General features: G+C 42.8%; 1 long non-coding RNA gene across 2 annotated transcripts in view; it reads left to right on the top strand.

Moving 5' to 3' along the window:
- Positions 1–27882, top strand: part of LOC139755056 (uncharacterized) — a 136695-nt gene that overhangs the window by 30542 nt on the left and 78271 nt on the right. For both annotated transcript variants that reach the window (XR_011714025.1, XR_011714024.1), the window contains exon 2: positions 24536–24578. This is a non-coding gene — a long non-coding RNA (uncharacterized lncRNA). The remainder of the gene's footprint in view (positions 1–24535; positions 24579–27882) is intronic.

Consider the following 27882-nt stretch of genomic DNA (forward strand, 5'->3'; position numbering starts at 1 on the left):
CTTAAATCTTATGCTTAAGTTTTGCTAAGCATCGTGCTTAGTCCTTTCCTGTGTGGCACTTAAGTCACTTGCTCAGCTAAGCATAAAAATAAGCAGAAATCTAAGAACTTTTCTGCATACTGCCCCTGGGCCTGCCTACTGTGGTAGAGACGAGTGCTTTGATCTAGCCAGAGGTTTTCGAACTCGGGAGTTTTTCCTCTGGTGTGCATGGTTCTCGGGGTTTAAGTGGGCGTTATCCTATGGTGTGGAGGCCATGAGTTCGCTGATGTAAGTTTAGACGTCATGAGAAAAGTTAAGAGAGCTGTGGTTGTCTTGTGTGGCCGGGGGCTAACAGATTGAGTGAGGAGAGAGGAGGGAGGGAGGAGTTGTTGTTCTTCTCCAAGCAGCTGTGGTTTGTGTCAAGGTGTCAGCTCTGCCATCTGTGTCAGTGTTGGCTTCAGAGTGTCAGGTTAGGCTTTCTGGTTCGACACGGAATCTAGAACATCAGCTATTAAAGGCAGTACGTTATTTTGCCGAAAGGTCAGTGGTGGCTTGTGGTATACGTCATGTGTTATTAGAACCAGAAGTGTTTTCCTTCACTATTGAAGTAGATATCACTATCCTGGCTACTTTCGTCTGCATTCGTGAGGTGATTTTCTTGTGTAGAAAATATTGTAATCTCGGGGTAGCGAAGGCTGAGTCGATCTTTGTTCTTGTTGATGATTTCTCGTCTGGTTTTCAAAGCTTGTTTCCTTGTCCTTGTATTTCATGGCTGTGGGCGGGTGTACCCTCAGGGCAGTTGGTGTATTTTGGTGGTGTTCAGGTGTACAGTCGTCGGGTGTGGCCGGGCTTGGCACAAACTGTACACTCCTGGTGGTCGTTAGGACGGTCACATGACCTTAGGGTGAGGTCATCCACGTAGCACTTGTAGCAAAAGGTCAAAGGGGATATTATTGTTTCAGGTTAACTCGTTGTTTGGTGACGCACAAGCAACAAAGTTTGAGTTCCAGCTGACAAGCTTGGAGTCAAACTGGATTTTGCATGTGTTTGATCGCGGGATTGTGAACGTGTTAGAAACTTTTTCGCCTCTTTTTTTTTGACGTTGCTCTGCGTTGCTTTTCCTGCGCTTTCGGGTCGTGGCTCTGTGGGGGTATAGCAGTAGTCTTGATTATAATGGACGTTTGCCAGTGGATATTTGGAGATAGCACTTGAGTGCGAAATCTTTGTCCGATAGATTTTTTTTTTTTCATATGCTGTCTTTTTGCAGATGGATTCATACGACTTATTGTCACTGAAGTAAAGATTCAGTCCTTCCAGTTTGGAGCTCTAGTGATGTGATTTTGCAAGTCTTTAGGCTTTGTCCATTGCTGGAGTCTACTTCTCATTTGAATCTCCCTTTCATCCTTGGAAGTGAAGTAGACGTTCCTACTACCCTCACTCCTTGCCTCTCCTCGGCACACTACCCTCACTCCTTGCCTCTCCTGTGCCCACTACCCTCACTCCTTGCCTCTCCCGTGCCCACTACCCTCACTCCTTGGCTCTCCCGTGCCCACTACCCTCTCTCCTTGCTCCTCTCCCGTGCCCACTACCCTCACCCCTTGGCTCTCCCGTGCCCACTACCCTCACTCCTTGCTCCTCTCCCGTGCCCACTACCCTCACTCCTTACCTCTCCCTCGCCACCAAGCATGCCCAGGCTGGGGTCCGCCGACACCGCCCTCCCTAGCGACTCCCAGCCACCACCTCACCTCTGCCATTCAGGCCAGGCTGGTGTTACTCATGGTCTAATTGGTCCCTCGTGAGTGGGATTATAACTTCCCACCGGTGATCGTAAGCGTTACGTCTTGATACAATTTTACGACATGATTATACGATAAGTTAGGCCGGTTGGTATCGCTTGAACAAAAGTCCTCCGTAATATCTTTTGCCAAGTCAGGATATTGGGCTGTAATGTTTGTAATGGCCGTTGTTATAAATGTTTCAATTTCTGTTTCTTCTTAGGCCAATTCTTTCCTGTTGCGGCACGCAGATGCCTTTCAGCCGAGCCAGTAATGGCAAAGAAAAAAAAAAAAGAAAAAAAGACTCCCCGTTGGCCGGTCCTGTTTATCCAACAGACTTACCTGTTATCTTTTTTCCTTTTCAGTTGACTAACCCAATCCAACGTCTGTTTAAGCATCCAATATGGCGCAGCAGCAAAATGTTATTTATCTCAGATACGTCACTGGCAACGCGTTACTCTTTGCTCTAAAATTGTGAATGTAAACGCAAGTCTACGACCACGAGTACCTGTTGTCTACGAGAAACATATACTGTGCGTTAATCAAGCGCAACGTTGAGTTAAAGAGCATGTATTGCCGTCTGATAACTGGTGAGGATGAGTCGTGAGTGTGTGACGTGGTGGAGGAGCCACGTATGTCTCTCATAAATATATATATGTAATTCCTCCCTCGGAGAAGCCACGCACGGTAACCTCCACGGACGGACGCTGCAGCTACTGAGGCAACACACCCCAGCTGATGTGGGATATTCCCCTCTTGGTCCCCCCGGCACCTACTGCAGCCAGGGAGTCTCCCTGAGTCACCAGCAGACACCCGCCATAGCCAGGTAGGCGTCTGTCTCCTGACTCACTCACACACACACCGTTGCCAGGTAGGAGTCTGCTCCCTGACTCACTCCCCCCTACACACACCGTTGCCAGGTAGGAGTCTGCTCCCTGACTCACCCCTACACACACCGTTGCCAGGTGAGCTGGTGATCAGATGGCCCTGGTTCACCTATACACCCGGGGAGGTCAGGTGTTCCTGACCCCACCCACACAACACCCGAGTCAGTCAGGAGGTCCTGACGCACCTACAGCTACACCCAGGCAGATCCAAGCTCATCAGACGTTCGTAAGACTGTCCTCCAACATATTAGGACAAGACAATTACACTCTACGTAGTGAGGTGTATTGATCGTCGTTCTCCTAGCTAATACAATGGAAGCTAATGGCTCGAAGCAGTGCTGAAGGGACAACAGATAGACTCATTACTTGCTCTTAATTATTCTACAGGTCATCAAGTGTCATATGTGAATGTAGAAGTTAAAACCTCCATTGTCTCGTAGGAATTAGCATCGACTCTCTCTCTCTCTCTCCCATCTTCTTCCAGTCATTCAAAGTCCACGAATCTGATTCGTTCACAGACACGCTGACGAGTGAGGGTTCTCGCTACCCCCCCTCACAAACAGCACTGACACTAGATACTTCTCTTTGCTCTACGTAAACCACGAAGTCAAACGTCATGCGGCTACCGAAATAGACGATGGGTTCGCTATTAACATACTACAAGTGTATTTAGTTACCTGGGCCGGGCGCATGTAGAAGAATGATAAAGATATAAAGATATTTGCACCTCCGCTGCACGTGTGGAGGAGGAGGAGGGTCACTGTGGCGAGCGGGTGGCGACGGACCCAAAATTGATCCCGGTGTCTCGTCTCACGACGGGCGCCACAAGTACTCTTTTTAGGCGCCCATTCATCGACCAGCTCGAAAGTGGGAGGATGAACTGCTTGGGCTGCTGTAAGCCAGCTGACGGGTCTGATTCAATGTAAAAGACCCTGACCTTCCGTGTGCTTTTATGTTTATTATTATTCTTTTATATTACCATTATTATCATTGATATTATATTATTACCATTACTATTATCATTATTATTGTTATTATTATCATTATTATTATTATTATTATTATTATTATTATTATTATTATCATTGATATTATATTATTACTATCATTATTATTATCATTGATATTATATTATTACTATTATTATTATTATTATTATTATTATTATTACTATCATTATTATTATTATTATTATTATTGTCATTAGTGGTATTATCATTAGTGGTAGTAGTATTTTATCATTAAATGAGGAGACAAAGCTAGTGTGGCGAGCTCCAGGTCGGGCCTAGAAACCATGGTAAGTCTCCACATAAACACGTCTTTACTCATGTATTTGAAGGATGACCTCATAGCCCTATGGTTCATCTAGTGTTCATCCCCGCTCCTGGAGCCTTCTCGATAACAGATGCGAGTCGTGTCATTATTCCATCAGCTATTCATAACCCACTCTATTATCTCCTTTCCTTGTCTCCATTGCCTTACACATGCTATACTTCGAATAGATACCATTATGTCGAGTACTGTGAAGTTCATCTACGACTCTGTCATCACCTTCACTTCCAAATACCATTGATTCTGAGAACTAGTTTGGCATAATCAGCAAACATGTCTACATACGTTTTCTGGTCTTGGGAAAAAATACAAAAAAAACAGAGGACCCAGTGCTGACCCTTAAGGCACCTCACCGTTTGTTTACCTCCACCCACACTTTAAAGACGCCTCTCACAAATGTACTTCTCTCTTGTCTAGTGAGATAACCTCCACTGAATCTCCAAGACTTTCCTCCAAATCTTACCTGTCATGTGGGAGTCTCAGATGAATCTATCACAACGCAAATGAATGCACGCCACCCAATTTTTTTTTTTCATCTCCTCTACAAAGCATCCCACACTCTCCTCATGAAAGAAATAATCCAGTTTAGCTATTCTCCTTAATGTTCATACCTTCCACGTATGTATTCATCTGAGAGCTGGTTTAGCTTCCACGTATGCATTCATCTGAGCACTGGTTTAGCTTCCACGTATGTATTCATCTGAGCACTGGTTTAGCTTCTCCTGCAGTTTACATAAGGCATTTATTGACAGTACTGGCCTGCACACCAGTTCCAGATCTTTATGACCTTGAACATCGAAATATCAGATACTTGTCTCCACTCCAGTCCCACTGCTTCCTCACTACGAGAGCAGCTTTTGATAGCCTGAAAGAAATCCAGATCCAGATATGATCAATGTAAGAGGAAGAATAAGAGACGTTGATGGCAAAGGGGTTAAAAAACAAGCACCATGTGTATAACATTCGACAGCCTAGAAGTCTCCATAACAAGGCAAACTCGAGCAGAGTCCTTTGGTACAACGTATGGTGATATTCCCTCTGGTCCTGCTCCTCGTATAGGTCCTATACAAGCATCCTCCATGACTGAGCTCTTTGCATTGCAGCAGATCTCGCGGTGGAGGAAAGACTTGGCAGGTTATCATCATCATCATCCAGGTCCTTGCAGTTCTCTTTCTGCAGTCGCCGTCTCTCTCTCTCTCTCTCTCTCTCTCTCTCTCTCTCTCTCTCTCTCTCTCTCTCTCTCTCTCTCTCTCTCTCTCATATACACCAACAGTCATTCCCTGCTCTTTTGTTCTCATCAAAGGCAGTCTGGCTTTTGTGTCCTCTGTATCTTTTCCTGTGATGAAGTCATTCTTTCCTTTCGTTAACTGGCAGTTTCTGTTAAACCACTTTCTATGTCGGTTTCTCTCTCTCTCTCTCTCTCTCTCTCTCTCTCTCTATATATATATATATATATATATATATATATATATATATATATATATATATATATATATATATATATATATATATATTTTCGTACTTTAAAATACTTTCTGATGGATACCCCTTTATAAATGCTTACACGAAAGTGAGTTACGAAATCCAAAATGCAATCACCTCACTCTACTCTCCCTTTTGGATTTCTGCCGTCCCTGAGCCGACCTTGACACATACGTATGTTCAGGAAAACTACTATACTTTTCCCTTCCATTCTCAGAGGGATTTAGTATAGACAAAACGTTTGATCGTACATGTATGCTATTACCAACCTGACACCCTTACAGAGCCTATGATAGATTCATAGGAACACGTTCTCCTGGAGGAGATCCCATATATTCGATTCTCTTTTTTTTTTTTTTTTTGTATCTGATCCTTTCCACGTGCCATAACAATCCTCATGGACCTTTTCCTTTATGATTGTAGTCGACCTTCATGAGAGACTATAGGCAGATCATTGCCACCTCCTCTGCCATCTGACCCGTCGCTATATTACTGCTGGTGTGAGATTGGCTCTGTTTCCTCACTTTTAAGTGATTCGGCAGCTGTGAGTTCTGCTAGCTTTGAGTTTGCATGCTACTACATATGCTTGAGCAGTTTCTCGTTAAAAGAAAGTGAAAAAATCGTAAGTTTCAGTTATATGCTGGAGGTTTGTATGTTATATGGAAATGCGCGTTCATATGCACTATATTCGTATATATATATTCGTGTCGTAGAAGGCGACTAAAAGGGGAGGGAGCGGGGGGCTGGAAATCCTCCCCCTCTCGTTTTTTTTTCTTTTTTAATTTTCCAAAAGAAGGAACAGAGAAGGGGGCCAGGTGAGGATATTCCCTCAGAGGCCCAGTCCTCTGTTCTTAACGCTACCTTGCTAATGCGGGAAATGGCGAATAAGTTTGAAAGAAAAGAAAGAAATATACATATATATGGATCAATATTTTTCAAACCTCACCACATAAAACGTAGAGCGATATAAACCGCGGAATCCCTAACATTCAGAAAACTAAACCCTGACCTGTGAGAAAAAAAGAAAATGTCAATGAAGTGATGACTTAAAGTACCAACAACCATGTAATTACAGGACAAAGTCGATCCTGAAGTTCCGTGGAAAACACACGAGAGGAAAAAAAATTATTTGATGCTCGGGATAGAGAGACGCTGGCAACAGATTCTCCTCAAGTGAAAAATAATTTCACTGGCACACGGTCGGTCGGTCTCTCTCTCTCTCTCTCTCTCTCTCTCTCTCTCTCTCTCTCTCTCTCTCTCTCTCATTTTCTTTTCAATGGCGATTGTGCATATATCAATTCACGGTGAAGTAAAGGTTCTCCATTTATATATATATGTGTGTATATATTTTTTTTTCATACTATTCGCCATTTCCCGCGATAGCGAGGTAGCGTTAAGAACAGAGGACTGGGCCTCTGAGGGAATATCCTCACCTGGCCCTCTTCTCTGTCCCTTCTTTTGGAAAATTAAAAAAAAAAAAGAGAGGGGAGGATTTCCAGCCCCCCTCTCCCTTCCCTTTTAGTCGCCTTCTACGACACGCAGGGAATACGTGGGAAGTATTCTTTCTCCCCTATCTCCAGGGATAATATATATATATATATATATATATATATATATATATATATATATATATATATATATATATATATATATTGCAAAGTAATCTCAGAGGTTATCACTTTACGTTTTGTAAATACGAATGTGATAAAATGCGTCAGAAAAACTGAAATATCTTGCAAATCTTTTCGAGATGATTCTTACCCCGGCCAAAGTCAATGTTACCAAAGATCAGCTCATCATATAGTGAAGAATCAGGTGTCTACTCTGTACAATGTAATGTCTGTAATAAGATGTATGTGAGCCAAACGGGTATATTCTTAAGAAGATTCAACAGCATGAATATTCTGTCAGAACACACCAGGAATCAGACGTAATATATTCAGGCATGCAGAAGAGTATTCACATCCAGTGAACTGAGGAGAGTCAAAATTATTTTCTACCCTCGTGTGTCAACTATAGAGTCTTATTGTTGAATCCTCTCTTATCAAAGTTAACAACACCATAAAGATAAACGAAGGAATGTATAGATTACATAACATCTTACTGAAATCTCTGTTGAGATGTGGCAGAATTGAGAAAGCAGTAGCTGACCTGACCTCCTTTGCCAGGTAGAGGGACGGGTCACTTCTGGTCAACCTTTCCATGTTTCTCAGATCAACTCGTCCTGGTTTCCTCAGCTGTGGTGTTGTTGGCTGGTGTTGTATATATTCTCTTGTTCACGTTGACCTGTCTCCTTCAAAATGGCTTGAAATATAGTCGAAAGCTTGGAGATTCTGTGTCTATTTTTTTTCCAGCGCGTTAGGTTATATCAGTGCTTCACGTGTGTGATTTAGATAGATAGATATATTAGAAAGTGCAGGGAGCAGAGTCTCTCTTCATACACTTGGAGATTATCACGAGTGGATATTTGCAACTGCGGATCTTGCTACTTTTCAGCACTCTATTCCTTCTTGGTATGAATGTTGAAATATCATTTCCTCGAAGTGATTCATTTCGATTCAATCTTTCACCGACAAAGAGGCGATTTACAAGTTACAGTTTATGATTTACACGTTACATTACATGGTTGTTTAAACCCCTGAGTGTTGCTCACAACCCCCATGCTCTCTCATGTGTACACTAGGCTAGTGAGTTGAACCACTTGATTTCCCGGACTGTGTACGTTCGCTCGAAGAGTTCGTTGATGTGTTGAAGATGAGTTCATCTAGTGGGATAACTTGTGTATTTTGATGTATGGTGCTGTACCCCCTCATCAAGGGAGCCTATAAACATAACGCGAGAGATTCTGAAGGCTTGCACCGTGGGTCACCTTTTGAAGGTCCTGAGGAAAGAAAAATATTCACAATGGGATGGTATAGCTACGCAGTGGGTTATATAGAGTTCCCTCTGAGAATTCTGTTGTCCCTAGACTTCTTGGCCCGTGTATAGGCCGCTTCTATACAAGATAATGCCAACTTAGATATACCAGAGGTATACTGATGGCATACTCGTATGTACAGAAGATCCGAGAACTTTAGAAAGACATCGCACTTGTCTCCAGGAAATCGCACACCCAAGATTTACCACGATGTGAGGGACAATGTAGAAATTCAGTTCCGAGATGTTCTGGTTCAATGTTGTCTTTGCCTGTATTGTTGTACAGATGTGTACAGGAAAGCTATAGCTATGTGAAAATGGATGAATGGCTCTTGTGAATGATGAAAGAACTACAAGATGCGTGTCATTAGAGGATACGTACGTGAGGAGAACACTGACCCTCGGCTCATTGTGGTAACTTCACCAGGAATTATAGTGAGTCCGTCAAATGCTTGTTGATAACAACTGCTCAGATATACATACATACATACCCGACGCCGCCATTAACAACGTACTCAACCAGTTGTTGTCTACCTTAGTCTACCAAGATGGATGTGTACGACAGGAATATTCATATACATGAAAACGTATGAGATAGATGAGAGAGCCGTGCGTGACACTGTGCTGCAAACTCTTCAAAAAAAGAAAGGGATATTCGTTTAGTGATTTCCTAAAACAAATCCAAAAACATCGTCATTTGTGAAGAGGAATTATATAATCAGGAGTTTTCAGATGTTGACCCGTACCGATGTGATTTACAGATATGGCTGTAACACCAGGAACCGTGTGAGTCCTCCCTCAGCCATGAATTGTACTGGTTACACGACACAAGAAATTCAGGTGACACCTTTCACTTAGCTAGCCTGCAAGAAGAAGGAATCTAAAACCATTAGCAAGAAGCTAGACTGACACAGGAAGACATCTTGAACAACACCAAGCTAACCATAGGAAATTACAATTGCTGGAAACTGTACGTATCACATGATAAGTGGAAGCAGTCAACATTCAAGCAAATATGGTTTGGAAAATGCCTTTCCTCGTTGGAGCACCGATCATCGGAAGAGTGAACAACGACATCCCTCCCAGGCCTGAGGAGGCATCAAAGACCGAAGGTTCGAGGTCTTCCCCCTTCCAGAGGCAAAGAGAATCAGAGAGAATTAGGCTTCTCCACTTGACCTCACTCCACATTTTCTGACCTGGCCACTGCAGCAGCAGCAGCTTCTTCTGGCTCCTAAGTCTGTTGACATCGTCGCGTGAGTGTGGTGTGTGTGTGTGTGTGTGTGTGTGAGTTGGTATCATTCCCCATCAAGATCACCAAGTTGCTTACAATTAAGGTCTTCCTGATCTTGTGTCGTAGTTGTGATACGATGGTGCGTGTGTTAAGAAACGATTCTAAAGTATCTAAGATGGTGGCCATTATACTCGTTACAAAATTCCACGGGACTGAAGAGACAATAAAAACAACCCTTCCCCCGTCCCTCCCCCAAAATGAATGGAAAGAACGTATGTTTCATTGAGCAAAATTACCCTAATCACATAATCTGCATAGATTAAAGACTCGGAATTAAAAAAGCAGTATTAAAAATGAATCTCCAGCTATGATGAATACTGATAATCATGAATCTTCAAACATATTATTGATGGAAGATCAATAATTTGGTGTACAATACCGTCACAGAATTCTATAATATTCACTTTATTCTGTTGAACTAAAACTCGTTTCTCAATGTAACTTAGTTTCTGGCTTATGTCTGAACCTTCACATTGACATAATGTACAACATATGACAATGGGATGATGACAAGAGCATATCATATATATATATATGGTCCAGATTGTGTACATCTGCATAGATAGGGAAAATGACCCATAGAGGCTGGAGATGAGGATAGGACTGGAGTCATTATTGAATCCTCTTGTCTTATAGCCACACTTGCAAAGTGGCCAGCATAACGCTGGCGTGGGTAGTTGCATGGAATCAACGATGGCATTAGACATCTGCTGCTCGCTCTGTATGGTGTTTGATTGCCTTTGGAGATTGGCGTGAGGGTGTCGAAGCCCCTGGTGATATTTTCGTGGTAATGTTGATGATGCCTAAGTTGGTAGAGAGCGTCACGTTCAGGACTTGCACCTTCATGGACGAGGAGTTTCTCATCCTTGTTCTCCACGTCTGAGGACACTTCAAGTGACATCGAATCACAGGGTAGATCAGTTCCTGGTTTTTCAGCTAACTTGTCGTGCTGAACACCGTCTCTACTTTACTTGCTGTGTCGCCGTCTCCAGGTACATGTGACAGCTGGCAGATCAGGAATCATCTCTCTTGCAATTTCTTGCAGTAAATCACGCAAGTTGCACTACGTTACAGCAGTTTTTTTTGCCCGCGAAAAAAAAACCACAATTCATGTGCATCACGCTGCTTGTGATTCGAATTCAATTGAAAGAAGAGACATATGAATACGTCTGAGTGGAGGGGGAAGCAACCACTACATGTGTAAACTAATCTTGAACACACTGCATGGTTTACATCACTTTCTTCGTGGTCACAGTGGAGTGGTGATGCATCTTGTGGCAGAATTTTCGTACAAGCACAGGAGACTGTGTGAGCCACCTCCTCCGTCTATATGAATAAGATCTGAAACTCTGCAACGGTTTCTTCGTGTCCTTGTCCTCAACCCACCGAACGAAAAAGGCTTGGAATCTTGTCTTGTTCTTAGATGAAGACCAGAATCGTTTCATCTCAAGTGGATTTAGATTGTCTGTTTCTCAAACTCTCATAATCTACGGGATGAATGTTTAAGCTTCTAATTCACTCTAGATTATTTTTCATACCGACTTGCTTATAGACGTCAGACATCTGTCCTCTCACACCTAGAAACCAGTTTGGTAAAGATTTCCCAGAGTTTACCCGCCTTGTCATTGAATGTTTTGAATTTCAACATCTTTTTTTTTTAAAGCTTAAAAACGCATCTCTTCCGCAACCACTAAACGATTCACGGACCCAGTGATGCGTAAGGTCATGTTTGTGGCCTATATCTCAACAGGATATTCTTCTGGTATAATCTCCTTCATCCACCAGCCCTCTTAAATTTGCAGCGTCTTCTCTGTAGAACCCCTCGTCGTAACTCTTTAGGGAGTCACTACTGTAGCCGTCATAGCATTCCCGTTTTCAACAACTGTTCCCCTGCAGAGCTTCTTTTATCTGAGGGAAGATACAGTCGTAGGACGGGCCCACCTCTTGTGAGTAAGGTGGGTCCAGCAGAAGTATGTGGTCCGCCAGCCACCGCAAACTGGGCTGTGTGTGTGGAGACGAATTATCCTCAAGGAGTAGCACTCCTCGGGTCAGTTTACCTCGACGTTTATACTTGATTGTTTCACGCATCTGGTGCAGTTCCTCGCGGTGATCATCCCCGCTGATAGCAACTCTCTCTTCCACCATGTCTGCCATTATCACATCCTGACTCTCCCAAAGTAGAGTGGCAATGACCTCTTGAGCTAATGACGTTCATCCTCCGAGGTGGGTTTGGCCAAGATCTTGTGCGTTCTTAGTACATGTATCCTTGTGTCTCAGGAACAAAGTGTTGGGTCTATGTCATCTTCTGAGCGACAGTGCGCTGGAGGAAAGGCGTCTGGGTCGACCTATAAACGTTTGGTTGGTTGGTTGAAAACTGTCAAGAGAAGTCATGAGATATATGTCTTGGTAAGATCTCTTGTGGTCCAGCGTCGTCATGCAAGGAATTTCAACCAAGCCTGACTGGTCGGTGAAGAGTAACTGGACAAAGCTCAACCAAGCCTGACTGGTCGGTGAAGAGTAACTGACTCTGGACAAAGCAAACTCCACCAGTGTCTCTGCTACATGCCTGATGATTGGTCGTGTGTCTACCATCACCACAGCATGAACGAGTTAACCATCTCAAGGTGGTGTTTCTCAATAGGATGACACGACCTCTGTTCATCTCCTTTGCTCCATCTATCGCACTTGAAACTCAGCTCCTCAGCTGTTTATTATGGCATGCACAGGCAGGAGCGCCGTCCATCACTGTTGTATTGGCTTGGGAGGCAAGTCATTCTTGTGCACTTGCTTTATCACGTCTCGTGCCCTCAGTCCTCCGCTTTCATTGACGTCCACAATCTAGAACACTTGTAACAAGACTGGCCAAACCCACTCTATCTGTAAATCACTCAAGTCCTGAACTTTCTGACCACCTCATATATATATATATATATATATATATATATATATATATATATATATATATATATATATATATATATATATATATATATCTTTTTCTTTCATACTATTCGCCATTTCCCGCATTAGCGAGGTAGCGTTAAGAACAGAGGACTGGACCTTTGAGGGAATATCCTCACCTGGCCCCCTTCTCTGTCCCTTCTTTTGGAAAATTAAAAAAAACGAGAGGGGAGGATTTCCAGCCCCCCGCTCCCTTCCCTTTTAGTCGCCTTCTACAACACGCAGGGAATACGCGGGAAGTATTCTTTCTCCCCTATCCCCAGGGATAATATATATATATATATATATATATATATATATATATATATATATATATATATATATATATATATATATATATATATGGATTTGTATGTAGCATTTATGGATCTGGAGAAGGCATATGATAGAGTTGATAGAGATGCTCTGTGGAAGGTATTAAGAATATATGGTGTGGAAGGCAAGTTGTTAGAAGCAGTGAAAAGTTTTTATCGAGGATGTAAGGCATGTGTACGTGTAGGAAGAGAGGAAAGTGATTGGTTCTCAGTGAATGTAGGTTTGCGGCAGGGGTGTGTGATGTCTCCATGGTTGTTTAATTTGTTTATGGATGGGGTTGTTAGGGAGGTGAATGCAAGAGTTTTGGAAAGAGGGGCAAGTATGAAGTCTGTTGGGGATGAGAGAGCTTGGGAAGTGAGTCAGTTGTTGTTCGCTGATGATACAGCGCTGGTGGCTGATTCATGTGAGAAACTGCAGAAGCTGGTGACTGAGTTTGGTAAAGTGTGTGGAAGAAGAAAGTTAAGAGTAAATGTGAATAAGAGCAAGGTTATTAGGTACAGTAGGGTTGAGGGTCAAGTCAATTGGGAGGTGAGTTTGAATGGAGAAAAACTGGAGGAAGTGAAGTGTTTTAGATATCTGGGAGTGGATCTGGCAGCGGATGGAACCATGGAAGCGGAAGTGGATCATAGGGTGGGGGAGGGGGCGAAAATTCTGGGAGCCTTGAAGAATGTGTGGAAGTCGAGAACATTATCTCGGAAAGCAAAAATGGGTATGTTTGGAGGAATAGTGGTTCCAACAATGTTGTATGGTTGCGAGGCGTGGGCTATGGATAGAGTTGTGCGCAGGAGGATGGATGTGCTGGAAATGAGATGTTTGAGGACAATGTGTGGTGTGAGGTGGTTTGATCGAGTAAGTAACGTAAGGGTAAGAGAGATGTGTGGAAATAAAAAGAGCGTGGTTGAGAGAGCAGAAGAGGGTGTTTTGAAATGGTTTGGGCACATGGAGAGAATGAGTGAGGAAAGATTGACCAAGAGGATATATGTGTCGGAGGTGGAGGGAACGAGGAGAAGAGGGAGACCAAATTGGAGGTGGAAAGATGGAGTGAAAAAGATTTTGTGTGATCGGGGCCTGAACATGCAGGAGGGTGAAAGGAGGGCAAGGAATAGAGTGAATTGGAGCGATGTGGTATACCGGGGTTGACGTGCTGTCAGTGGATTGAATCGGGGCATGTGAAGCGTCTGGGGTAAACCATGGAAAGCTGTGTAGGTATGTATATTTGCGTGTGTGGACGTATGTATATACATGTGTATGGGGGTGGGTTGGGCCATTTCTTTCGTCTGTTTCCTTGCGCTACCTCGCAAACGCGGGAGACAGCGACAAAGCAAAAAAAAAAAAAAAAAAAAAATATATATATATATTGTTTCTTCAGCAAAACTGGATTTGGGACTTGTTTGGTGTCTTCGATCGTAAATACAAATGCAAAATAATCATCTAAGAATTTTACCATGGCTTCGTTGGCTTGAACTTGGTCTCCGTTTTCCGTTACTAATGTATCAATTGACAGGGGAATGAGACTCTTGCTTGTAACATGATTACAAAACCCCTTAGAGTTTCTTTATCTGTTTCCGTCAATATACGCATCGTACTGACATTTACTTTGTTGAATAAGTCTCTTCGTTTCCCTATGCAGATCTACTTGATTTATTCTATTGTGTTGATTATCTGTATCTCTGAATTTCTTCTGAGCTCCTTAGGATAACTGGCTCTTCTTTATCTCATCGTTCCACCAGCTTGGTTTCGTTTTAGGCAAAAAAAAAGGACCATCTACTACTCACTAGCACGTATGTTCCCTCCTCTGTTTTATAACGTTTATTGATATATTTTTTTCTTCCAAGTAACAGTCTCGTCGTTTTCATCGACCCTATCACCCCACATTTTCTGTCAAGAGCAATACAAAGGTTGTAAGTTTAATATCTAGTAATTTTTTTTTTCTTTCTCGCCGCTGTCATATTAATCCCCAGCATTGAACGTTGTGTTGGAAGTGACTTCAGAACTATATTGTCGGTGATCACTTGTGCCAAACTTTTTCCTCCAACTTCAGCAGTATGAACGAGACCCTCCTTTGTAGTTAGAAGTAAATCTCATATGTTCTTATCGAGAGACGGTTTCTTGACTAATTGGATGAGGGCAACTAACAAGCAAATTTAGATAGAGTCTGCGCCCACAGCTACTGAAAATGGATTCCTCCCATTTAGATGGAGGTACGTTAAAATCTCCTCCGACAGAATGTTGCTCATTACAGATCACTGCTAACATAACCATTAGATTTTTCGTTAACCTCTGGTGTCTGTACCCAGGGGCTTGTGAATTAGTCCTATGGCCATTTTCCCGACGAAGCTTCTCTTCAATTTCTGTAAAAGTGAAGCCAGTACATCAACGGCCACAACAACACCGTGGTCACCTTGACTACCTGGATCCCCCAGGGGCCTTTACTGGGACCTATATTTTTCACTATATCAATACCATCGATGTAGGGCTGGACGATTTCGCGTCCAAACTTGCAGATGCCACAAAGATCGCCAGTGCCATATTGACGGAAGAAAGTAGGCTAAGATTACAAGAGGGATCTAGAGGAGATAGTTGAATAGCCCAGGAAAATGGCAAATGCCATTTGACTTTGATAGATGTTAAGTGTTGCAAGTTCGAGAGCGAGACAAGATTATTTATCATGAGTAGATGGGCCACGAGATGTGATTAAGACACCCAGTGTATGAGGGATCTGAGATGCACTTTCCTAGCAACCTTCAGTTATTTGAGCACTAGAACGAAACAGCCATGAAAGCAAATAGGATGTTAAGGATTAATTATGAGAAACTTTACATACCCAGGCAAAGATATTGTCTACCACTTTGCTTAAGTCTAGGTAAGCCATATCCCGTATATGCAGTACAGCTTTCTCTCTCTCTCCCTACACACACACACACACACACACACACACACACACACACACACAAACTTTCCTCCAGAAGCAGTGGAGCGAAAACCAACTGAATTGATTACTTATTTTACATAACACACCATTTGAAGACAAATTGCGAGATTTAGATTTGTTCTTTGTAACCAAGAGACATCTTCAAGGCAAGTTAATATAAAGTAAAAAGTTGTCTAGTGAATTCATTGATGTCGATAGAGAAAACCTCTTTACTTTCTCTCCATTGTTACCAACGAGAAGAAATGGACTAAAACATAGATGTCATCGAGTTGATATGGACTGAACAGAATAAATCTTTATCAACCATATTATGGACCCATGTAATTAGATCCTACATTATGTTGTTCAGAATAGCACGATTAACGGTTTGAAAATCAGACTTGATCATCACCTGTCACTCTCCAGTGTTGAATAATTCTTTTTCACTAATTATATACATAATGGTATATTATGCTCTCTCCTCAACCATGCTGTGATAACGCGTCAAGTATATGCTACACTGATTAATGTGTAGCATGTTTTAATGGGACGAGAAGAAATTATTGTATAATCCATCCACAACAGGAGTAATATAAACGTGGTAACACGTGAGGCTGGAGCTCAGAATTGATCTTTAGTATCACCTTTATTATGTAAATCGAAAGTAAAGGTGTCCATGTCTTTGTTGAAGGGATCATGACATACTCAAATTTACACTCTAGTGTCTGCCTTTCCTGTAAAAAAAAATTTCCTAAAAACATTTCTGTTCTGCGAAGTATTTTTTTTTTTTTTCACCTGCTTCCCGTCCGGCGTGTTGCCAGAGGGAGTGAAGGGTAGGGAGGGAGTGGAAGGTAGGGAGGGAGTGGAGCTTAGGGAGGGAGTGGAAGGTAGGGAGGGAGTGGAGCTTAGGGAGGGAGTGGAAGGTAGGGAGGGAGTGGAGCTTAGGGAGGGAGTGGAGAGTAGGGAGGGAGTGGAGCTTAGGGAGGGAGTGGAAGGTAGGGAGGGAGTGGAGCTTAGGGAGGGAGTGGAGAGTAGGGAGGGAGGGATCCTTGGCTTTACTATCATTTTCTTCTACTGCTATAAAGGAAGACTCCATCTTTTTCAGTAGTGTCAGGACCAAACCACCTCGCTTACACCTTAGGTCTGTGTGTTCTGTGTATATAACTATGTATCTTGGACGAGGTTCTTCAATCGTCTCATCGGAGTTAGATCATCCAGACGACCTAGACCTGCTAATGAACTACCCAGACCAAAGGATCTTCAAAGCCCTCTAGCGGTCAAATCTTCAAAGCCCTCTAGCGGTCAAATTTCTAAACTTTCCCAACCGCTGAAAGCAAATGGTCGCAAGCCGAGGATAGACTGTCGCTTCAAAGACCAGAATAATTTTCGTCAGCTTGGCGAATGACCCGCAAATGTGTGAGTGAGCAAAGTCTTCCTCTAAAGTATAGCCCCTGTGCGCACACTTCGTCCTCATACCTCTCATTTAACCAACCACCATGTCTAGATATCCTGCATTCCTCTCCTCCACACACAAGAAAGAACATATTTCTTTTCTTTTTATAGAAAATATGACAAAGTTGAGGAAGGGAAGAGTTTTAGATACATGGGAGTGGACATGCCAGAGAATGGCATCATGTAAGCTGAGGTGAGTCAAAGGGTGGGTAAGGGTTCGAAGGTTCTGGAAGCACTGAAGAAAGCATGGAATGAGAGTTCACTCTCTGGAGGGACGAAAATGGGCATGTTTGGAGGTACAGTAGCATCAGAAATGTTCATGAACGAGGCACGGGTTATAGATGAGAATGACTGAAATTGTTTGAAGACAATATGTGTTGTGACGAAGGTCGATCAAGTTTGTAATGACAGGGTAAGAGAAAGGTGTAATAGAAAAGGTATGGTTGAGGGTGCTGAAGAGGTATGCTGAAATTGCTTAGACAGATGGAGTGAATGAGTGAGGAAAGGTTGACAGAGAGGATGTAGGTGTTAGAAGTGGAGAGAACAAGGTGAAGGGGAAGACCAACTTAGAAATAGAGATGGAGTGAAAAGGGTTTTGAGTGTTTTGGGCCTAAACCTGAGGGAGGGTGAAAGGCGTGCACAGGATAGAGTGTAACCGGAACGATGTGGTATACAGGGGGCGATGTGCCGTCAATGGACTGAACCAGGGCATGTGATGCATCTGTAGGAAACCACGGAAAAGTCTGTGGGCCCTGGTTGTGGATAGGAGGCTGTAGTTTTAGTACATTCAGTGAATGGATGTGAGAGAATGAGACCTTTTCTTCGCGTGTTTCTGGTGCTACGTCGCTAACGCGGGAAACGGCGAGCAAGTGTGAAAGTAAGAAAAGACTTTCATAAGACAGAGAGAAGTAAACAAATCCAAATCCATTAAAACCCACAACCAGTGACACCCTCACTTGCCTGAGTCTTGTCCTGCGCTCAGACACGCTAGGTCAAGCCCCGGCTCTTCCTCTGCCACCAAGACTCCCTTCCTCCTCCTGACTGACTCCTCCTCCTCTTCCTTCATTCCATCCTCCCTTGAAGGTTTTCTCATTCATTCATTCATTCATGAGGTAGAGTAGGGTTCGGTGGAGCACCACTTCATGTAGAATAGGGTTCGGTGGAGCACCACTTCATGCACTCGCTACGCTTTCTATATTTCTCCAGTCACCAAGGCCATCAATGCCTCTCCTATCTTCCTCCTCTTGCAAGACTTTGCACCTCATCTACAGCTTTTCTCACCACCATCCTTATCAAACCTTACTTCCAAGTACTTAAACTCGTCCATTATTATTATTATTATTAGCCCTTCACCATTCAAACTGGTATTAGGTACACTGTGGCAATCTTCAAGAACTCACCCACTGCTATTATTCCCTCACCAAACTGGTATTCCTGTACACTGTGGCGATCTATCTCTCTCAGAAACTAAAGTCATGCTCTCTCTAGCTGTCACTTTCAGCAACTTCCTCCTACATACATCATCAAAGCAAGTCATCCCCTCACTCTCACCTCATGCAGCGCCTCATCCATAAAAACATCGAGTGATGACGCTGACACCAGACAACCTTGACTGATTCCTATGTTTACCTCAGGTCAATCATTCATACTCCCACACACACATGCACTCCTGAGTCTTCCAGGCTCTCAACACAGAACTTCTCCAAGAACTCTCCTATCACATGTCTTTCCATTAGCCCATTTATGATATGTACACGTATTCTTTCTCTAAAAATTCCCCATTACCTGTCTAAGTAGAAACCTGATCTATACGCCGTCTTCCCTTTCAAAGCCCATCTTTTTCTTCACCAGTCATCTTATACAATCAGTCAATGTCCCACAATACACCCTCTCAAGTAAGCCGAGAAATCTCAATCCTTTGTGGTTTTCGTGGTCACAATTTTTTCTTTAACTTTCATATAGAGTAACATTTACTGTCTTCTTTTTTGTTTGTGAAGATTGGCCCCCATAACTTCTTCGGGACGAGGATTTGGCTGTGAGGGTCGGTCATGGGTTGGTGCAGTACCGGTCGAGGTTGAAGATGTGGTATGGGTCGTTGGTCGGTTGGTTTGTTGCCGGTCCCGTCCATCCGTAGTCCTCTGGGCCTCCTCCAAAGAGTGGATGCCGATCTTACTGGGCTGTGGTGGAGGCGGTGGCCGGCCGGCTGGCTGGCTGGCTTTGGCAGGCTCTGGCGACCTGCTCCCCACCACTACTATGAACTAACCTCAGACAGGAGTATCTGTGGCCCTTCCGTGGCGCCTGCTAGGCTGCGTGGGCGTGTCCTCGGTCGTTTCCGTCGGCCTCCCACTAAAAGGCTAACCTCCGTTACTGTCCTCCCTCAGCTGTCAGGCACTCGATCACTTTTCTGTGCTTCCATACACTCCCTCTAGATCCACTCGGTGGCCCTTTGACCACCGCTCTTCACTTCACTCACCAGTCAGACTACACCACTAGTTTATCCATTCTTTATGAACGTTATTGCTCTTTTCACTCCTTCTTTTACAATGTCCTACTCTCTCCTACCCTACCTCCTTACCTCAATTGCTGCTGTACCAAGAGCCATATCTCTTTCACCACCACGTACTGTTAGTTGCTTAAAGTCCTCTCACCTCCTCTCACAAACTTCCTCCTTCGTCACTATCATTCTTGCAAATTGACACACTTTCGCTCCTCACTCATCCCTCTCGTCTAGATTCATCTACGTCCTTACACAATAGCTAACCACATTCCTGTGTATCACCATTGTTTTGTCACGCTAGCTCCTAATCCACCATCATCATCATTTTATAAAGATAACTTTTTTTTTTTTGATTCAAGACTCAGGATTTGACGACCTCCATGCAAACGCTCATCTCCACCTGAGCCAACGTTCTTACAGTTTTATTCCACCGAGCTTCACTTCTCCACCACCTGAAGCTACATTACCTCCATGGCAGCTTCCTCTGGTTAAGCTCTCGTAAACTGCCTCCGCATGACCGGAGCCTCACCTGGTACTATTGCGGACTGTATTCAGATTCTCGTACATAACCTCTCCTGCAAGTGATATTTTTTGCACCTTTTTTTTTCACCCCTCAACATTTCTTCTTTTGCTGAACCTTTTTTTCCTCAACTAACATTTCTTCTTTTACTGATCTCTTTTTTTTTTAACATTTCTTCTTTTGCTGAACCTTTTTTTCCTCAACTAGCATTTCTTCTTTTACTGATCTTATTTTTTTTTTATCATTTCTTCTTTTACTGTTCTTTTTCCTCAACATTTCTTCTTCTACTATTCTTCTTCGGTGACATTTCTGAATTTCTAGACCCGTACCATCTACGGTATAAATCTAAGCTCCGACGTATTACTGCCAAGTGACCGTACATCAACGCCCACTAACCATCGTGTTCTTCCTACCAGACACATGTCAATCATGCTTTCGTCTACACTCTCTTCCCTGAGACTATAGCATGTGTGTCTATGAACATATTCAAGCTTGTCAGCATTTGCGACAGTAATGCCTGCTCGATGCACCCTTCCCTCACTCTCTCTTCCTCTGCTCTACTCCCCACCCATCACACAGTCTCTCCCCAGGACCTACATCCTCCAGCGCTCATTCACATTATCTCTAGCAGTTATCTATAACCTTTTCATCTCTGTCGTAAAACTACGCTACTACTAAAGTTACAATCGTTCTAAGCATACCTTCCTTGAATTTTGCGATTGTTGATCTTGCGCTGAGAGACTTGCAGTCAATCATGTCTGAAGTGAACTCATCCTTTACTGATATTTGCTTACCATCTCTTGCGTAACCATCTGCATCTTCTTGCAAGCCTGACTACATACTCTCCATTCCTTTGTATTTAAAGCGTCGCCACCACCTCTCAACTTTGTCTCACTCAACACTATGTTATTTTCCTTTTCTACAGGTGTCCACAGATAACGTTCTCTCTTTCCACACATTTTTCAGTGCTCCCAGAAACTTCCTTTCCCATGGTTCCATTCGCCGCCATGTCCATTCCCAGATATCTAAAACACTTCACTTCCTCCATTTTTATTAATTAAAAACTACATCCTAACTAACATGTCCCTCAACTCTACTGAACCTAATAACCTTGCTTTTATTCATATATACTCTCGACTTCTTCCTTTCATAAATTCCAGACTTAGACACCAACTTCTGCAGTTTCTCACTCCAATCTGCCACCAGTGCTGTATCATCAGCAAACAACGGATTCATTCCATAGGCCCTCTCGTTCCCCACATACAGCAGACTTGCCCCTCTCTTAAAGATTCTTGCATATGTATATATATATATATATATATATATATATATATATATATATATATATATATATATATGAAGGTGAAATCGCAATTCAGTAGAAGTTCAGACAATTCTATTTAATATGTAATTTTTTTTATACATGCAGCACAACTTGTATAGAAAAATCACGTGAAATAGAATTGTTTGAACGACTAAATTGCGCTTTTACCTTTACAACTATCATCACAGACTAGTGTGATCAATATATCAATGTATATTCATGTGTGTGTGTGTGTGTGTGTGTGTGTGTGTGTGTGTGTGAAAAAAGGGGGGCGGCGGTCGGCCATCTCGTTGGTTCCCAAGTCCATGAAGGCTGCTAGTTGCTGGCCTGAGTTACCGCAGCCATTAACACTCATAGCTGCTACAGATGGCGTCGTTATCCACAGTGTGTGTGTGTGTGTGGGGCGAGTGGAGAGGAGAGAGCAGGGAGGGAGGGCGCCGGCCGGCAACTCGATATATTTTCTCAGTTCGAAGCGGCTCTAATTGCAATACAAACATGTGAGTGTGAATGCTCGCCACGGTGATGGCACGGGAGGGGGGGAGCGGGCGGGCTTAATGACGCACATATTTTGCCTTCGATCATTCCCAGCTACATTTTCCGGAGGGAGGTGGTCAGTTAGCGTGTTATTGTCTGCGAGAGCTTGTGTTTGTTCTCAATACCTGAAGTACTGTGTCTTGTGCTACTGTGTGTGTGTGTGTGTGTGTGTGTGACTGTCATTTGTGATTACTATTTGCGATTGTCATTTGTGATTACTCTTTGTGATTACCTTTAGTAATTACTTTTTTGTGATTACCTTTAGTAATTACTCTTTGTGATTACTGGCTCTGTGTTACGTGGAGAGAGTTTTTCACCCCCAGTTGCCACATTGCTTAACTTTGCATATACGTGTCGTTTCTTTACTCCTGTGTGTGTGTACACACACACACACACATGCCACACACACCAGCCTAAGCCAGGTACCCACCACGTATTGACCAGCCCCGAGGGGGCGGGTGAACATTTGGGTTAGGTGTAAGATTCGAACCCATGCGGCTCCGACCCTTGGCCGACCTGCGCTGATTCGTAATTACCTATTTACCTATAAACTGTACGAGGAGAGAATTTCCCACTCTTTGGACCCCATCTCTTGAACTTTCTCTACCATCATATAATTTCTTGAATCTATGGATGCTATCTGTACTGACCATATCCACAGTCACCTTATTCCACCCATCCGCTGCTCTTATATTCGTATATAAGTATTTCTTAACATCTATTTTCATCAGGTTTCTTACTTGATTTCATGTTATGTCCTCTTTTTGCCCTGTCTCTTCATCTTTCGAAGAGCTGTTTTCTGTTTACGTCATCGACTCTGTCTTAAGATTCTCAAAAGCTTTGATTAGGTCACCCCTCGCTTTTCTTTCTTCCAAGATCGGCAGATGTAAAGCCTCAAGCCTTGTCCTGTATGTTAGCTCTCTCAAGTCTGGTACGATCTTTGTTGCCCTTCTCTGAACTTTTTAATTTTTTCATCTCTTTGTACTTCTTTAGCTGTGGTGACCCAACTTGAGAAGCATATTCTAGTGTTGGCTTTATGTAGGGTATGAACAGCTTGCTAGACACTTCATTCTCCATATACTTGAAAGCTATTCTGATATTTGCCAGAAGACAGTTTGTCTCCTTTGGTATTCTCGTAATGTGTGACTCTGGTGGTGACTGGTTCGGGACGATGTTGACTTCTAAGTCCTTCTCATACACAGACTAATTGAAGCTTTTTCTCTGCCTGCCAGATCAAAAATCATGTTGATTCCAGGTCAAGTTTATAAGTTGGAGTGGGAGTTGGTATGGAGGAAATTTGGAGGACGTGAAGTGTTTTAGATACCTGGGAATGAACATGACAGCGAATGTAACTCACCGCTTCCATGGTTCAGTTGTCATTATTACCCACTATCTCGAGTCTGATTTAAGTGTCACTTTTTCAAAGTCTGCTGTAGCACTGTAGTTGTATAACTACAACCTCTCTCTCTCTCTCTCTCTCTATCTATCTATCTATCTATTTATCTATCTCTCTCTGTGTATAATATTTTGTAGCTTATGAATGGTTGTGTTTTTGTGTATGATGTGTATGTGAATTCATGCACTGGACGTTGACATGCGTGTCATCAGGTTTTGTAAGGGCTTAAGTAAGGCAAGTGAAGCATAACTCCGGTATTCTAAGTACTTCATTGAGGCAAGTGAAGCATTATTCAGGTTTTCTAAGTGCTTATGTGAGGCAAGTGAAGCATAACTCAGGTTTAGTAAATGCTTAAGTGAGGCAAGTGAGGCATAACACAGGTTTTCTAAGTGCTTAAGTGAGGCAAATGAAGCATAACTCAGGTTTAGTAAATGCTTAAGTGAGGCATAACTCAGGTTTTCTAAGTGCTTAAGTGAGGCAAATGAAGCATAACTCAGGTTTAGTAAATGCTTAAGTGAGGCATAACTCAGGTTTTCTAAGTGCTTAAGTGAGGCGACACCGTAGTCAGGACAACACAAGTATGAAATTAGTGACACCCCACTTGACGTACGTACGTAAGTACCTCCCACGTACTTGTCTCAATTCTATGAATCACATCTTCCCTAATATGTTATGAAAAAAAAAAAAAAGACGTGCCATATAACTCTTGTAATTAGAGAAAGTAAAAGGAAAATGACACATTATTTTACAAAGTCTTTATCTACTATGATTATGTCGCCTTCATATGAATCAGTCATTAGCAGTCTTATCTATATACCTGTTGCTATAACTCAGATAGCCAAGTGAACTTGTCTTAACTAGTCTTCATCATTACGGTCACATTAACTGAACATTTCTCACAAATGGAAAAATTTTTTTTTTCTCATCTACTGTGATGTCACATTTGTTTTCTCTTCTTTTCAGAGCCCCAGATGAAAATCAAAATGCAGGACTTCACTACACCCCTGTAAGTACAGTTGTAAAGTTTATCACCAGATTCTTGTTTGCATATATATTATTTTTTATTTATATTATACTTAGTCGCTGTCTCCCGCGTTAGCGAGGTAGCGCAAGGAAACAGACCAGATAGTGGCCCAACCCACCCCCATACACATGTATATACATACACGTCCACACACGCAAATATACATACCTATACATCTCAATGTACACATATATATACACACACAGACGCGCACACACACACACACACACACATATATATATATATATATATATATATATATATATATATATATATATATATATATATATATATATATATATATATATATATATATGTGTGTGTGTGTGTTAGTGTGTGTGTGTGTGTGTGATTACGCCAGGTTTAATTTCTTTGAAAAATTCCTGATCTTATCCATTATATGCGAAGGTTGAGTTCTTATAGTTTTTTTTTGTATGTTTTTCTGGTAACTGATAAGGTATCTGTTCAAAGTAATTACGACCCTTACAATATGAAACTAGTACGATGTCAACTCATCTAATGTGCATTCCTTCGTGTCCGTGACTACGTGGCATGCAAGAACCACCTCACAGCCATCCAGAGATGTATGATTACCCCTGGGTCCTTAGTCGCAACGTAGAATACAAGAACTCGATCACCCAGTTCTCTATAGAGACATCATGCAGTGTATAAGACTCATGTAGACGTGACTGACTGTGATGCCTGTGGATCGTTTTCTGTAAATTGATTGAAATCTACGATTTTGGTGTTACGAATGGATTAAAATCTACGATCAGTCATTTTTGGTGTTACGATATCTACCAAGTATTGTAACCTACTTGGAAAATGCGTAGAAAATTGATAGAAAAACTAAATACGTGAGTTGTCTAATCAGGGAGGGGTTGAAGGCTATCACTGGAACTTTAGTAAAAGGCCTCTTAAACCCCCCTGGCCAGCATTGGTCAAATCTGTATGCAGCAGCATTGCTTCCTCCTCTCCCTTGAAGACTGACGCCTCACACGGACGCCTTACACCACTGATGTCTCACACTGACGCCTCACATGGACGCCTTACACCACTGATGCCTCACAGTGACGCCTCACATGGACGCCTTACACCACTGATGCCTCACACTGACGCCTCACATGGACGCCTTACACCACTGATACCTCACAGTGACGCCTCACATGGACGCCTTACACCACTGATGCCTCACACACGTTCCCTTCTGCGTAGCTGACACGACACAGGGGGAAAAAGCATAAACCGCAAATGTGGCCTCCCTGGGAGAAGGGAAGAGTGAAAAGTATGCGAAAAAGAATGTAGGACTCTATCTTAACACCTGAAGTCCTTGTAGAACTGGCTCTTAAAGATGGAAAAGTTACAGGAAGAGGGAAAGATGGAAGAAGGAAGAGGATTCTACAGCTTTGGCGTTCGAGGAAAAGAAGGTATCACAACGGTAAATCCTCTCCACACAGAAACTATGAGAAGCATCAGTCAGGCGCGTGACGCAGGTGTACGACACACTCCTACAGGTCACGAGGAGAGAGAGAGAGAGAGAGAGAGAGAGAGAGAGAGAGAGAGAGAGAGAGAGGCAGTAATGTCATAGGGGATGAAAAAAAGGATGGTTTAAGAGAAGGTGACAGCAGGGGATGTAATGAGGCGAATGGCTTTTGATTCTACCCTGTTCAAGAAAGAGATGTAAGACGAGTCACCTCAAATATGCGACCAGTAATTCATGATGGGGCTAATGAGACGGCCCCTTGTTAACGTGGATTAGCTGCTCAAGAGATAAAAAAGAAAATAGCCTCAACTACGAGGGATCAGATTCTGCTATGTTCATTATGTAGGGTTTCCAGGATAGAATAGAGGATATGAGTATGCCCAGTATATTTACGTTATTACGGGATTGTATCGCAGCGTTCTGCAGTATGGTAATAGTGAGGAAGCGAAATTTAAAGAGCGATATAGGTAGAAACTACACCAACTTGAACCAAATTACTGGTCTCTCATTCCGATATGCTTCACAGATGCGAATCAAGAGAAGAATTATGTCCAGTGAGAGAAAAGAGAAAGGATAACAGGGTCAGGAGAAGAGGAGGAAGTTCACTGATGTATACATTGGCGACAGGACGTAACCCTAAGGGACGCCACTGTTGACAAGGATAACGTCACTCCGTCGACGGCTACCGCGATAGAGCAACTGGAAAGGAAGCGATGCGTTACAGGACAGAGAGAGGAGCAGAGAAGCCAGAGGATGGATGTGTAGATAGTAGAGTCCGACATATGTCACACACTGTCAAGTGCTTTGGAGATGTCAAAGGCCACGACTTAAGATTTACCCAATTCCCTTAGATACGGAGATCGGAGAGGAGTCAGAAAAGGGAGATCACCAGTAGATCTTCCACAGGCAAAGCTGTACTGGTGATTGGTGATCTTAATGATGTGAATCGAGGGTATGAGTACGTAAGAGTGAGATTTAAGAAGGGTTCTTAAAGAGACTTTGGAAACAACAAAAGTGAAAGGGATGAGGGGATAGTTAAAAGAGTTGGATTCCCTGGCCTTATAGCTAAGGATGGCTTGCATGCTTCAAAGCAGAGTAAAATGTTTGGAGTTCTATTACAGAGACGAGATTGGCGACCAAGGATCGAGGCTAGATCTGGTGGACCCTATGCCGTGTCCACTTGAAGCGAGCAGAGTGTTAGGAAGACCTTGCATTAGAAAAATATAGGAGCGGACATAGGTTCAGTGAGAGAAAGTGAGGAGGGGGAGGCAGGCTTAGATGTGGAATCATCCAAGGCAAATTTAAAGGAAAATGAAGTGCCGAACAGAACGTCTCTATCAGTCGGAGAGTTAATTATAGATTAATCAGATCAGAAAAGAGAAAGAAAGTTTGGAAAGAAAGTTTGAATTGCAGATGTCACTGGCAATGATTTTGGCTAAGAACCAGAACGATTTAGCTGAGAAGAGGTGGTCAGATCAGCACACCTTCCTTGTATGGAAGCGCACTGGCTGTACATAAGATAAATTTGCGATGATCCTAGGACGAGATGAGGTGGAATGAGACTCAGTCGTAGAGGAGTTTCCTCCCACGATTCGCTCTGTACTCGATGCAAGAGGCAAGTTATCATCATAATTGTATGATGAATATATAACTCAAGGATCCCTTCACAGAGGGGTTTTTGTAGCTTCAATACTACACTATAGTCTGTAGCGGGAGAGTATAGTCTTTCCTGGGGTGCAGAATTCTTCGACGAGATCGCACTACCTATGATACAACCCCGCGGCGAAAACAAAAGCTAGTGAA

The sequence above is a fragment of the Panulirus ornatus genome, chromosome 18 (genome assembly GCF_036320965.1).
Source record: "Panulirus ornatus isolate Po-2019 chromosome 18, ASM3632096v1, whole genome shotgun sequence".
Classification (NCBI taxonomy): Eukaryota; Metazoa; Arthropoda; class Malacostraca; order Decapoda; family Palinuridae; genus Panulirus; species Panulirus ornatus.